The sequence below is a fragment of the Phaethon lepturus genome, unplaced genomic scaffold (assembly GCF_000687285.1).
Source record: "Phaethon lepturus isolate BGI_N335 unplaced genomic scaffold, ASM68728v1 scaffold13232, whole genome shotgun sequence".
Lineage (NCBI taxonomy): Eukaryota > Metazoa > Chordata > Aves > Phaethontiformes > Phaethontidae > Phaethon > Phaethon lepturus.
Window position 1 is genome coordinate 33,547 of NW_010522345.1, and position 16,187 is coordinate 49,733.

A 16,187-nucleotide genomic window follows, 5' to 3' on the forward strand; every position below is an offset into this window, starting at 1 on the left:
CCTGCACAACAAAAATCTGCTCGGGTTTGATGCTGTCAAGTCAAAATTCAGTCAGTCACTTAAACCTGAGTTTCCTTCGAAAGATAAACTCAAAGTTAAAATTTTAAGAGAGACTGATTACCTCTATTTATTTTTAGTACATTCCTTTTAAAGAAATATAGAAGCCAAATACATCACAGTAAGCTCAGAACAAAGTTTTCTTGACAGCCATAAGCTTCACCAGTAAAAAAATCCACAGGCACTGTATACAAGCATGTATATTTGCAGCTCTAAATACAGTAGAATTACTTAAAAAAAAATAATCTGAAACAAGATGCTAAAAAAATCTTTCATTCTTTTTATGTACCGCATTAGAACACTTTACTTAGAAGAAAATAATTTGTAAAAGCTTGACAGTGAAATCAATGTACTCATCCTGGACAGATTTGAAAGCTGTTCTTTAACAGACTTCTTCATACCACTTCCAGCCAGAACACAAAACACCACTATCAAGATGTGCTTTGACTTGCTTCTCTACAATTTCTGGTTTAAAGACAGATATTATATTTGTTTAATTACGACTGTGCTGCAAAATGGGACACAAGAATCTTAATCAAGCATCTCATATGTAATGGAAGTTTAAACAAACAAACACTTAAATAGCTCAATGACACTAAGTTGATCAAATCTGATCCTCAAATTCATACATAATTCAGAGGTCAAAATACTTGATATAAATGCTATTACCAAACCAAACTTGAACGCCTCATTTTTCAAACACAAGTTTTATCTTTCATAGCAGTGTGAAAGAATGAAACGTAACTTTCTTGATTCTAGTAAACATGTAGTAGTTTTGAACATATTTTTAGCCACAAAAAAACCCACAGCCATAGACTCAAGGGATGACTGGTTTTAAGTTGCAAAAACTTCAACCATCTCAAACAGATGCTACAGCAAAAAATACGCCTTTGTGCAATTTTGTCCAACACCCATTTTCTGAAAGCACGCCTGTTTTCAGTGTAACATACAGTACTAACAAGGAGACAGAAACATCAGCAAGGAAGTGAGTGCAAGTCCGAACAGCTAAAATACCAAGGCTGATGCAGCAGCAAAAACCAGAAATAGCAATCTGATGTAGCAATTCACACCACAGAGACATGCAAAAGGCAGCCATAGGAGAAAAATACCGTTTCCAAAGCAGCAAAACTCTGGTGACGGTGCTTATATACTCTGTGCCTAGTGTGTTTGGGCTGGGCAGACAGTGGCGAAGCTCTTAGCCTATGCTTTTTAAAATTAAACACATGCTGTCACATGCATTTGTGGACATGAAATGATCTTACTGAAATATGTAATTTTAAGACATGAATATCTGTGCACAGATACACTCTGAAAACGTATTTATCTAGGGTGCACAGAAGACAACTGCATGCACAAATAAACAGCTGCACACTCAATGTAATCACGTTCATCTCCTGAGTATCCACTTATACATATTAATCTAGAAACTACATGTGCTACTAAGGTGCCAGCCTCCAAGGAAAAAAGGCCAGAGTGCAGGAGAAATATAAAATAAAATAAAATAATAATTCTTATCTGACACTGATACTTATCCCACACAGTCTCTCATTTCTGATGGAGAGGGATCACAAGTGCACAATACAAGTTATTCGTTGACTAAATACCATCACGAATCGCTACGATATAAAGGTTGGAAGGATTAACACAAAAGGTCCCACTCCAAGACAAATGTCTCCTTCATAGTTCAGTTCACAGCCATCATGACTGCTCAGTCAGGCCTACGATTCCAAAATGCTGGGTATATACCTGCTAACCAAACACACCAAAGACTTTCAAAATCTCTTGTTGATACTAGCATATTTTTAGAGGCGATTTTAATTGCCACTGCACCGAAAGAGACTTTTTAAACACAGGAAGATCACCAAATAGTTCCTGCTTCAAATCTCAGCACCTTCTGAAACAACTTCTGCAGAGGGATTACGAATTTGCCAGGCTGGCAGGGTTTACACTCCACTTCCTCCCTTCTCCTCCTTCAGTCTCTCACCTTTCCCAAGCAAACAATGTGAGACATGCAACAAACCCCTCTATTTTGAAGTATTTCATATTTGCAAAAGCTTTACACAATTTAATTGCAAATTTATATAGAGGCCACTTTTAAAAATAAATGCAGAGAAATTAATTCATTATCATGCACTAAAACATGTTGGGTTTTGCCCTAACAACAACATTACATGGCGATTTTCAAACAATCCGTAAGTACTAGGGGGGAAGTGCAATTCATATTTCTAAATATATCTTTAGATTTAAATATTCTTCTCTAATAATGATGCTGTTTCACCTTTTCCTACATTTCAGAAACTATCTGGGCTGTGTTTATCTTCCCTCAATTCCATTTTCTCAAGGTACTGGATCTTTTACTTTCAGTAACAGACTACAGTATGAAATACTAGGATTTCTGAAGGAGAAATGGCCGAACTTCAGTGCAGAATATCTTACCCTTACTGGGATGGTAATTTTCTACTCCCTCTACTGGCATCCTTTAAAAGCAAGGACAGAAAAACCTGAAGAGCATTCCAGCTTGTAAAACATAATGAGAAAATATTTTTTGTAACCTCAAAATAATTGTTCACACAAGTTGGCAAAACATTACCCTCAAATCCTGGTGATTTTTAAGCCATCAGCAGATTTTTGGCAGATTTCTTCACTGTGAAAAATAACTGAGCACCTCAAAATAAACATATTGGACCACTTTGCGTTACAATTACTATCAAGCAGTCCCATCACCTGTCACTGCTCAGATCAAAACAGATCACTCCCTAAAGCATACTATATGGCTAGTAAAAGACCCTAAGAGCGATCTAGGGAATATAACTCTACACGATTACCACAGATCTACAGAAACAAGCAAAAATATCCTGAGCTTAACGAGTTGCTACTTAAATGTTAGACAGTGCTCTGTGAACCATTTTATATTAAAATTGGATAGTTCTAAACATCACACATACAAGAAGTATTGTTTGACACAGTGCCATTTTGATGATAAATTGCAATCTACAGCTCAAATAATTCTATCCAGGGATTAACATTTCAGAGGCTGAGCCAGAGATTATGTGTGTGGATCTTGAATTTCATCATCTCCCTTCAGCACAATAGCTTATTCTTCCTTTTTTCATCTATTCTCTCATGAAGGGTCAGGAAAGCTTAGCCTTGCTGTTTCATTCATTTCATCTCTACATTAACCAGATACCTTGCAGTCTTTAGTTCTTACGTGTTATTCCATTACAAATACTACAGCCACACTGCACTATGCTAGGGCTAATGAGGTATGTACCAAATCAAAGGGTGCCATCAAGTGGTTGTAGCACACTACCGGCATTATGCAAAGTTAGTGTTCTGCAAGGGGTTTCACCAGGACACACTACACAGGGTGGATTAAACTCTGCCATAATTTAAAGCTTTCAGGAAAATTCAGATGCTGGGAGACACTGCTCCCACACGATTTCATTTCCTTCCTTTTAAATTCTAAGGCTCAGCCTAATAGCCAGCACCACAACACAGGAGACAACCTCAACTCTCACCATATGGGTCGGCAGGCTCCAGGATTGTTTTCACCATTGCATGCTCAGCTACTCATCACTGTGCATGACAGGACAAATTAAGAACAGCCTTAATAACCTCTGGAAAGCCTCCCAACTAGCAATGGGACAAGAAAGGTGCTGCACAGTGGGGGTTTCGAAGATGACAGGGAGAATAAATACCATTACTTGTGCCACCACACCCAGTTTCAAATCAGTTACAGATTATTTGTTAATCCGTACTCCTACTGAACTTCGAGACAAGGTGAGAGGTCTTCCCTGCAATAATAGCAATCAGTATCCTCAGTATGACTCAGAAATCTGAAGTAAAGATGACTTGAGAGATCGTTCTTCAGCAGAAATATTCAAACCGACCCAAACAATTGGCCTTTCCAGATGAAATACTTCATAGCCAATACTCATTTCATATTTAACCATTTTCTTCTAATCCATATACTATCAGCTCTAAACCATTGCCCATTATGCCAATTTACCTCTGCTTGTCAGGTAAAAACTAACCAACCAAACCCCACTTTCCAGTGCTCTGAGACAGGTATTTCTTAAGAAAAAGAACGGTGCCTTTCTAAAAACTGTGGCAACTTTGCTACTGTAGGAAAAAAGTTTTGCACATGCCATGGGACACAGAATAGTTTTGCTTGGTGGGAATGAGATGAGACTAAAGATTATCCAGTTGTGTCTCACCAGATCATGGCCATCCACACTATGACTTCCAGAAACTCAGCTGTCATTTAAAATAACACCTTCCGGCTTGCACTTGCAAAGAAAATATCAAGAAAATGTGATTTGAATGTAATTGATGAAGAGAAGCACAATTCTCTTCTTTTCTGAAAGGGTTTGGCCCCAAAGTATAAAAAGCTGAACAGCCATGACCACACCAGCACAACCACCAACTTTTTAAGGACGTAACTTTAACCATATTTTTCCTGTGGTAGCGACAAAGAAACGTCCACGCTCAACAAATGCTCAAGGCAAATGAGGTCCAAATTCTTCTGAGACTGTTCCCGTCTGTGCAAAAACTAGCAGCAATGTTCCCACACATGGTCTGTCTACACAACCAGCTCAGGCAACCACTCATGATTTGGGGGATGCCTACCACAGCCATTCTGAGGAAGCATACAGTTACACATGAGTGAAGACCAGTAATGAATTGTCATCAACTGCAAAGCAACACTCATGTGTGGTGGACCAAAGACAATCGGAATTTGTAATGCAGAAAGAAGTCAGCCCTTAACATTCCCCATGTTCTCACTCATAGCCAAGTTCACACTTCCCCACGTTGCCCTTACACTTGCTTACTTTAGTAGGTCAGCCAGATTCCCAGTTCTGCAATACAGACCCTTCACAGGAAACCTGTACACAAGCTTCCAAAGACTGAACTAAAGGTAGAAAAATTAAAATAAATTAAGAAATTACCAAGAACCAATTGAAAATATGCTAAGCTACTCCCCAAAGTATTGCACAATATGTAAGAGTTACAGAAATTAAAAAAAAAAAGAAAGAGCGTGGTTTCCATGAAGCAGCAGAGGGCTGCTTCGTCCGAAGGGAAGAGTGCAGAGAAGGGACGCAGAGGTGGTGATGGAGTAGGCTGCATTAAAGCCAGAACTATTTCACCAGTCCAGGTGAAACAGCCAAATTGTTCCACAGATCTCGAATATCCTTCGAAATAATACCCTTCCTCAACAGCATCCATACTAGTTACTTCTGCAGTCTATTTAATACTCAAATCCTTCCTAATAAATGAGCCTCTTTGGTTATAATAGGTAATTAAAGTTATATAATATGAATTAAAACTAATTATGGGGAAGATTTATACAGATTATTCATGGAACAACAAGCACCTAAACTTTATACTAATTTTTAGGGTTATTTTCCGAATATTCCACTTTGTCCTTTCATTGACAAATATATAGACACAATCTCCCCTAATTCATCACACTCCTTCTTACGGCTGCTCCTGGAAGCAAGCACCCAATGCCTCTACTATTCAGGGTTTTGGCACTTACCGGAGAGTAAGTTACTACTTCTACGAGAGCGTTTCCCTCACTCTTAGGTCCACTTTGGCCCAGCTACAGCTCATTCTCTATGCTTCTTGTTTCCCTGCTGCCCACATTACCGAACCATACAGTCTCCCTTGGACTCATCTTTCCATTGCAGACTATGGTTCCTAATGTATCAACATTAGGCATGTCTTGCGTCTTGCGCTTCTCATTCTCAGGGAAAGATATATTAAAGGACAGAATACCAGAATAGTAGGGTTGGAAAAAAAAAAAACAACAGCCTGGGGGTGGGGAAGAGAGATGAAAAGGTACAAGGTTTTGTCAGAGCCAGATTTTGAGGGCAGTTGATTTCTATGTTCTTTTTGTATTCTTTTCTGAATTTATTTAGCAGAGCATTAACAAATCTCTCATTCCAAATAACTTCTTACTCTTCATCAGAAAAAATGCAAATATAATTGCTTTCCATCTCAGTGATCTACTTTCCAGACAAAAGTGAGAGAGAGAATTCTTAACCTAATTTGCAACATCACTTCTGATTTGGTAAACATTGTACGTGTTTTTTGATTTTTGTGCTGTGCCTTCCCACAACTGGGGACTGTTTCATGGAGTTGTTTTGCTTTAGGGAGCAAAGCTTTACAGAGTTTCCCACATTTTATGCTTCACTGAGCAAAATGTTCTTATGGTATAAAACATTAAAACTATGTGCAAAACCTGAGAGTCTTTAAAGAAAATCTCTGAAAACTAGGAAGTGCATTTATTTTTAGCAGGCAAAGTCCTCAGCGTCAGACCTGGCAGTTCCCTGTTTCAGGCTGTGCAACATGGGATATTAAAACTAACTTATAGAGCCTGGTGCCCATCATGCTCAGCCTGCCATTCGCCAACCTGCTACACTTCCACTAAGCACAGTCTGGTTTGTTCTCAGTTCTGGTCTACAGAAAACACATCAGAAGCAGGAATATTACCATTTAACAGCACAACGTAACACACAACTGTATCATCTTCAGGCTTTAAATTAATCATGTTTGATATATTATTACATTTTATTTTTCAGGCCACTGAAATACGTAAGAAACGTTGCTTAAGTATAGACCACATACTCAGAATAGCAATCTCTGAGCTCAAGGTTGCAACATTGTATGGGTCACAAATTTGGCAGAAATTCAGCTTAATCTTAGAGTTATGCTAGTATGTGGAACCACAGAAAATACTGAACAACAAGATGTCATTTTATGGCACTTCATTCAATGACATTTTATGCATGCAATCTTTGCAGTCTAGTCTCAGGCTGGCACCACACCTAAGCTAAATGAGAAGAAGTTCATTTATGTTGCCTGTCAGGATTCAAGAAGTGATTTGGCCCATGCAAAACTATGAGAAAGGAGAAACTTCACATGGAAAAAAAAAACCACAATATGACAGTGCAGTATCACTTCAGAATGAAGAATATGCTGGGAGGGAAAAAAACTGAATGCAATGGCATCAATTAAGTTACGGAGGTCAATTAAATTCCATTATATTAAAGTCTATTAAGACAGCTAACAACCAAAGATAAGAGGCTGAAGGCAATAACACTCAATGCTATTACACTGCCAGATGGTTTTCCTAATAACAAAGGTTTTTCAGGAAGTCAAAACTCTTATTTTTCTGTCAGCTGGCTACTGTTCTGCTGGTGGCCACAATTTTTAAATAATATGCTCTGGGTTAAATTACAACTGCTTGCATGTACAATCCTATCCAGTTACCTAATGCAGAGCAACATTTTACACAATAATGGATATTTTAGTTCTTTTTTGACACATTTCTGTGTCAAAATTCTTGAGCACATGCAATTGCAAGGTATTATCTCAAATCAACCAACATATTCAATTGGACTCCCAGATTATCTGCCTTTGAAGGTGACTTACGTCAAAAATATTTTTCATTAAATATGCTGCCATTTTTTCCATTTTCCACCATTGAATATTTTGTACTACATGACTGCAACATATGCTATTTTAACACCATACAGCTACCGGGTCAAAAATGAGATTTATCCATCATAATGTTGCCCCAGACAGTGGCATTTTACATAATGATATTCTGAACTGCATCAAGAGCAAACACATATCCGTGACTGCATGCAAATGTAAAAAAACACTCAGATACATAAAACTAGAAAAAAAAAAGCAGCAAGCTGAACAAGCTTAAAAGCAAATACTTTTCTATTAAAAGGCAAGTTGCTCGGCTCGGCTTACGCCTAGAGTATGATTAGAACCCCACTGTAAAACAATTACCAAGACACTCTTTTGTATTTGATGTCTGAAAGAGAAACGACCTCATGCAGACTCTGCCTCTTGTGTGCGCAGGCAAGTATATTTTACTGCTGATTTTCTATGCATAAACATATGCTAAGAGTGGCTGAAACACACTGCTGGTTTTAAACATGCCTAATGTAGTATTAGAGCTTTGTTTCCAAAGCTGTCTGCCTTGTTTATCAGCTTCCTCCCTCCAGCTGGCAAAGAATACCACTGATAGCAACTCTGATCAGCCGTCTTGTGCAGAACTCATCTATAGGAGACACGTTCTTCTAGCAGGAAATAACCTCCCCACAAAAACCTAAACAAAATGGTTCTAGCAATTTAGAAAACAGTTGTACTTTACTACTGTGAATCAATAATAACCATATAAATTATATGTCATCAAACTCGTTCCATCGTAAATGTTACGGTGTACTGCGCTTACTGAGCTTATGAAATGAGAGCCTAATACGGAGGCTGTTCTGCCCAATGCCCGGCGGCCTCCCGTCTCCATCTTCCATTTGGGAGACTCTCTTGTGTAATTGTAGCATAAATATCAGAAAATAAGGTATCTCCTTTTCTAGAAGATTTTAAACTGAAATGCTGTAATATAGTTTTCAAAACTGCCATATCATCTGTAGGCAATTGTATTTGATACAATCCACTTAGTGCAGTTATTAACACAGCATCAGAAACAACTTTATTTAAAGGACAGTTTGGGCAACGCCTTTTATTTGGACAGTAAACATCAAGTAACAAAAGAAAATTTTCATAACTATATTCGAAAAAACACAATAGAGAAGAGTTGGATGGACTCACACTTCATACTATTTTACTGATTCAAGATAAGGTATTAAAAGTGTAAAAAGTTAATTAGATATTGAAAGTTCTTTCAACAACTCATCTACAATTCTCATTTAGATAAGATTTTTGTCATCTCACAGCTTTGGTTTAATATACTGTTACATATTAATGCTAAAAAGGATTAGTGGTGGCCCTAATTTCAGGTGATGGAGGCACAGTCGTGTTTTAGTCAGAAGTAAAATGTCCATTGCAGAGAGCAGTACTGCATGAGCGAACACCATTTGAAGCAACTAGCAGGCTTTGCCTAGGGATATGGGGGTTCTGCAGGTCAGAATATAAATGCACTGCCAGAGCTGTTAGAAAAGCTTACGCAGCGCTTGCCCTGACGAAGCCCACCTCAGCGGGGCTAGTGCCTCCTCTCCGTGTGCTGTACCATACAGTGGGGAACACACCCGTAACCCCGACGTCTTTCATGCCTCGCTCATGTAACGCTTGCCCTAAATACAGGTAGTAATTTACTTGTCCTACAGCATTTCGTGTAAAGTTTCTCCAGCAGAACTCAATTGTGCAAGCTACTTCCACTCTCCTTTGTAATTTTCAGAGAAGGTGCCTAATGTAAGGGGGCTGTTTAAGTAAGTGGCCACCAGTAAGGTCGGCGTGGACAGACAGGCGACTCACCCACTCCCATGCCCACAGGACGATTCACTGTGTGCACAGGCCTCTCTCCCACTCCTTACTGGAGCTGAGACCCTGCCCCTGAGCACGTTCTACTTTTATAGTTAAAACTGCACAGAAATGCCAGTTGTGCACACAAGAAACCGCGATGTGTTACTGAGAAAACACCGGATCAGGTCTCCCAGAAAGATTTCCTACCCTATCGCCTTCAGAGCCAGAGCAGCCAATCAAGACGACGATTTCTGCAAGTTTTGCTCCAAAAACCTAATCTCGGAGATTTCTCAACTAGAACAAAGTGCTAAATATTTAATGTAAGCAAAAATAAAACTAGTTTTCTGATTCTCTATTACATTTAAAGCAGAGTGAGATGGCTGACAAAGCAGCATTTAATTCCTAGCTGTATCTAGACCAGAATACCCAGCCTAATTTACACATACCGAGTCACAGTTCACATAATCACACACAGCAGAATATGACAGGGGAATTAAAGGACCAGGAAAGCATGTCTGAACTATGAGCTTCCTGTTCTAAATGTATTAAATGCAGACATTTAATTCAGAAAAAGGCTAACCTGGTCGGTTCTTATTTTAACCCAAAAATTTATTGCAAGCAGAAAATACAAAACGAATGATAGAGCTTTTTTGATTACTTTTTCCTTAAATAAAGCAAATAGCCAATTTAAACGTAAGCTCCCACATGCTACGAAGATGCACTAGAAGAGCTAGCCAAAATTTTGTAATAAATTCTGGTATAGCAACTGATCAGCAAATAAGGAATCATCTTATTCCGTATGCCAGTCTTTTTCCCTAGGTTCTTTCTGCAAACGGCATTGACAGTACTCAGAATTTCAATTCACTACGCTATGCTGGCATCTGTCTTCCAACATTTATTTCCAGAAACAGGCAGGAAGATTTGACATCTAGACTTGGGATTTTATTCTGATGTAAAGCAAAACTTGTTCTTGTGAAGTTAGTGTCACAGCAGTGCCGTAGTAAGAGAGATTTAAACACACAGTATAAAAGTCTGATTTTACAAAAACTCTGGGCTAATTATTGTTCAAATTCAAATGAGCTATTTCTTGAAAAGCCTCATCTAGAAAACAACATATTCAGAGCTGTATCTGATGAAAAAAACTTAACTTCGTGCTAATACCTCATTTTATTGTATCACATTTAAAACTGGTCACCTTTAAGACTAGAAACAAATTCATTTCTACAAGCCATCCACCTGCCCTCTCTTTCCCACTACTTTCACATTATTTATCACCTTTATTTGTGTTTTCATGCCTAAAAAAACCAGATGGGCATTTTAGGAGAGAGAAATAACCTCTCCAAGCCTGTGAGTGATATAACATGCTTTAGGGCATTCAAAATGAGAAATCACCATAAGCAACCATGATACAGAATTTCCAGGAGGACAGGGAACCCCTATAAAACAGTGCACTTCTACCAATAAAATGAAACTAGATTCTGTTAAATGTTCTGTAACTTTTCTAATGTTGCCTAATTTTGAGGCTTTGCTCACATTTGAGCGGAGGCCAGAACTCTTTTTGGGTTACTGTTCCTGAGGTTATGCAAGAGCCATAGACAAAAGGAAAAGACAGATCTCATTTTTCAGCTTAAATTTGTTATTCTTTATAACTGTTTGCTGTAGGCTAGCATGAACAGCAAACTCTAAACCCTTTTTTCTCAGTTCAGCAGCTTCATTGAACATATTTTCCTGGAGAAACCACTTAGAATACCCTTATTGGTTAAGGCATAAAAAAACCCCAAAACTGGAAGCATGGATGTGTCTCTCAGAAGGATGTACATCTGACATCTTATAAATCACTGTCAAACTTGAAAGGTTGGCATGGTTTTCTTCACCATTCATTACCTTCATATTCAAAAAGGCACTATTAGAAAACAGTGGTCTAAAAAGGGACATAAAAACATTTTAGAAGACTCTCTAGAAAGGATAGATGCAGAAGCGAGTTCAGTTGACAAGATCTCAAAACAAGAATAGCCTGGAAATTCAGGGCAATACTTCACCAGGCAGGCGATGGTGGGAAGGCAGAGCTGGGTGCTGATAGTCCCTGAAAGCAACGGGCAGCATGAGCAGAGTAGGATGCTGAAACACTCACATAAATGAGCCCTTAGAAAGAGAATGCTAATGATCTGCTAATGCAATCAAGGCAAATGAAATCCCATGTGTAACCACTATCACATTATTGTGGTTGATTAGTCAGAGGCGAGAAGAAAGGAGGGAGCCTCCAGCCACACAGAAAACAGAATCTGTTCTCCATAGCTGTAATTGGTAAGACAAGAAATAGCAGACTTAAACTGTACCAACAAGAGATCTAGGCCAGAACAATTCCCAACAGCAAGGGCAATGGAGCATTGGAACAGGCTGCCTGCAGACACTGCTGTGACCCCATCTTAAGAAGGTTTTTAAAATAGTTTAGGCAAGTGGAATGATGCTGCCTTGAGGCAACAGGCCAGGCGAGGCTGCCTCCAGCCCCAGCCTACATGAATCTACGAGCAAAGCTTCAAAAACAGGTGGGGCATTTTTCTCCATTCTTCTGCCAAATTAGCAGGTCTGGGATGTCCTCTTCTGTAGTTAACAAAGACCATGTTTAAATAGGCCTGCCATATAAAAACAGTATGGTTAGTATCAGGGATATAGCAATGATTGGCAATGCCCTGATTACATTGATGCTACTGAAAAGGGCTCACACACCACAACCCTGGGCCCGGCGAATAACCTATATATAAAGGTGAAACACAAGGCACAGAGAGAACATGGAGAAGTGTAGCATGAACTTTGGAATATATTAGTACACCATATATCAGCTATTAGAGACACAAATCTGGGCTCAAAAAAAAACATTTTCTCCAAAAAGCTGGAAAAGTTGTTTCATAGACCAAATCTTTTACTCTCTGAAAACATCCTATGAAGTTTTCCGTTTTATTTAAGAATGTAGGAGGTAGCCGTCTACAAAGATGTCATCAAACAGGCAAATGTGATGGTCCATCCTCAGTGGGTGTTCCTATGTGCTTTTCCATGCTTTCAGCATGCTCAGAAGCAAAACGACATTTTCCCTGTCACTTCAGCTACCTTTATTTTAGGCGAAGTTCTTGTACATAGAGCCAGTGAAAGCTTCAACATATTTGGGCCAATTGAAACCTCTAGTCTTCCCTCCTGTCCCTTTCTTCTTGCATTAGCTAGACAGTCTGCAGAGATCAAAAAACATAGCCCAAATTTCAGGTCAGCTGAGCTCTTCTCAGAGATGCAGTCTTCATTTCAAGTTGAGTAAAACTCATCAGCTGCCCTCCTCCTGGAGATGCTTAACAATTTGCCCAGCACAGGCCACTTCACCTGACAACTATTTTACCGCTAAAAGACCAAGTATTATTTAGAAACATGCACTGTTCTTTTACTTCAACAGGAGACCGTGGAAACCCCCCAGAAAGTCTGATGGAGGCATTAATGCTGCTTGTGAGAGTTTTCCCTGGTCTTTACACAGCCTATCACCACATGAAAGCTTTGTTGAGCACTGGTAGACCAGAAACCCCAAGAAAGCAATTAAGAAATTAATTAGAAAATTAGAGAAGTTAGAAGTTAATGCTGAAAAAATATTTTTAAATAGAAGGTGACTAGTCCTTGTTCTCTAAACTGAAAAGGCAAGTTAAACTAACGCCAAACCATACAGGTTTGAAAGCCTATTACCTCTCCACAGATGGGTAAGTCTCATTCTTCCCTATAAATTTCTTGCTCTCAAGTTTGCAACAGCCAATCTGAGGATCCAGTATGATTATTCAGAAAAGCAACAAAACCAAGAGAATTCAAAGAACTGCCTCATGAAGAAAAACCAGATAACCAAATATAGACTCTGGTTAAACAAAGATGAAATTAGAGATAAGAAAGTTAGCAGTAAATTTACAAAGAACACAGGAGATACAGACATGGAAGAGGCTGAGGGAAAATTAATATCAACATTTAAATATTAAGAAGCCAGGATATGATCAAATTATTTATGGATTAGATTTACAGTAGATGATGAAGGTCCACTTACTAGCATACAAATACACAGTGGCTAAAACATTAAAAACACAGTAAAAAAAAAAAAATCCTACAATTTGATGTGTCACAAAGTACATAAATTTGCAGGATTAAAAAAACCCCCAACAAACCAAACCAAAACACAGATGAAACCCCCAAATCAACACACACACCCCTCAAACCAAAAAAACAACAAAAATGCCCCCAAGGAACAAATATTTTGCTTCATTTTCATTTATAGCATGGCCATCTTGCACAAATCACCACACCTCACTGCTACTTAAAATTTCACCTGAAAGCCCAGAATAATCTTGTTTTGAATTTGGTAACGTCTGCCTCCAAACTTCAGCTGAATATCTGTGTTAGCTAGTCCTTGCTCAGCCAGACTGAAGCATTACAAAATTATTTTGATTTTCAACAATAATATTTAAAAAAAAAAAAGCTCAAAAGAAATGTTTTTAGCAGAATTCAGATTGTTTCATAACGAAATAATGTCCGCGAACTTTTCAGGCTTCAGTATTTCGCGCTCCGAGTGCTGCTAACCAAGGAGGAAGGGAAACCCTGCAGTGTCTGAGAGCAGAGAACATACTTGGACAAAAAGGAAAATCCCGCAAAGGACTGTCCCTGCACTTGTGACCTACCCTTGTCAGGTTCAATGAAAAACATGTTCCTTTGAAACTAGGAAAACCATATGTTAAACCTGAAAGAGGTAAATGTCAACAATTTTGGGAGGGAGGAGATCAACCTCCTGTCTCCCTGTCTCTCAGATTTTGAACAAGCAGGTGTTTTGTGCTCTGAAGTGTCAGCCAGCCATTGGATTATTTGTACCTTGCTCGAACAGATAAACATGTTTTCATCCACCACTAAGTGGAGCTGTTACTCTTGGAAATGAGTTTCTCCATCCTTTCAAGTATATTTGCAGATCAGATTTTTTTGGCAGTATCTACAGCTTTCTGAGGTGTTTTAAAAATTGAAACCAAACAGTTTTATAGTTGCTTTAGTTCTATAGCTAAAGATTTTTAGCTATATTTTGTAGCGCAAAGATTTTTGCAGTAAAACTATTTATCAAATATATTATACTGAGGATAATATTTATATATTCTGTAATCGAAGGATAAATATCTACGTACCAATCACTATTTGGCAGTTCTCGTGGGATGAACTAGTGGCATAATTAAGGTTGCAAAGAATAAGTTTGCACATAACAAAAGATTGCTCCATCACTGATACATACTGGAACCATTTCCACCTGTTTTGGCAGAGGCTGCATGCTTTGAGGCACATGCAACCGAAACAATCTCCCACCCACAAGCATTACTGCAGCTCAGGGAAGTTTTGAGGCACAGAGCAAGAACAGCATGCAGCAGCTGTACTACTGCCACCTCTATATGTCATACCATGACATATGAAAAAAAGCAATGTGTTATAAAGCAGGACATGTAGTCTACACACCCACTATAAACTTCTGAAAAAAATCTGCTGCAACGTCACAGGAAACTCAACTATACCCAGAGGGGTTGGCTGAGAAATGCACTGACATTGTTTTATCCCGAGTAACTTGTACAGTGACAACTGGTGATGGAGACTTCCCTGATTAAAATAAACTAAGTGAGAAAGAAAAGGAAACTCCAGGAAACAGTAACTAAACTATGTTTTGTGTTCATAAGTCTCATAAACGAAAATAGGAACTTGACATTTAAAAACAAAAGTATAAATTAAGCACTTGGCTTTCAGCCCTTCTGAATGTTCAGTCAACCGGCGATCAGAAAAAAACTTAGCTTTGGACATCCAAATCACCTCTGGTATCAACAAGAAAGAAAAAGCAGCTTTTCTAGGCAAAAAAGGGTAACATGTAAATTCCATTGCTTTCCCATACTTCAGTGCTGTGTGGCACTACTATGACTCAGTAGACAAGCAAATTTTTTTTGTTGTTTAAAAGCAACATAAACAAAAATTAAATCATGTTCCTGAGAAACAGTCCAGAATGAAACAATATTAATGAGACACAAACACACTATCTTGATGCCACAGTCCCTTTAAACATATTTTAAAAAGAACTTTCCTCTTCAGGGAAACTCCAGGTAAAGCAGCTGCCCTGATTTTTGAGCCCAGGCAGCCCCAGAATGGAAGCTGTAGGCCGACGCAGAGAAGGGAAAGGAAGAAAGTACTTTACGAAGCACTTGCTCTATGCAGTGCGAAGCCCTGTTTTTTGGCAAACGTGTTGTTTGTACAGCTCTCAGGAGCTCAGCTCTCTGGGAAGTTCTGGGAGCTCCTGACTCCTCTGAGTCAGAGACTCGCAGGAGCCACCTTTTCGGTTTTCACTAGGTGCACAAGATGACTCCTCCACGCAGAGAGAGCGAGACTGGGATCCCAGGGAGCAGAGGCCATGTCTTGACTCTCTTGCTCTTTGCTTACGTGACCATGGCTCTCCACCCTGCCTCAGTTTCCTCACGTACAAGCTTGCAGGTGATGAAAGTGTGCTCTTTGCTAAAGAGCAGCATTCAAAACCGGGAAGGGTGCGCTGCCATTTGGGATGTACAGATGTCATAACGCAGGTCTGACTTGTTCGCTCCCCTGCTCATACAAAAATAATGTGTCGTGGCCATAAATCAATGAGTCATAACACAGCTCTAACTTGTTTACTCCATTGCTCATAGCAAAATAATGTAAGGAAGATGGATGCTTATAGGGAAGGAATTTAAGCAGTGTAGTATAGTACTCCCCTCTCCTGTATTTTAATTGTAACATAACAATAGGTATTTAAGCCTTTATTACTACAAAGCAAGGCTTTACTGTGGTTC

General features: G+C 38.9%; 1 protein-coding gene across 1 annotated transcript in view; it reads right to left on the reverse strand.

Annotated features, from left to right (window-relative positions):
• Positions 1 to 16,187, reverse strand: part of LOC104616675 (EH domain-binding protein 1-like) — a gene marked incomplete at its 3' end in the record, with an annotated part of 69,291 nt that overhangs the window by 28,750 nt on the left and 24,354 nt on the right. The gene's annotated exons all lie outside the window — the stretch shown is intronic.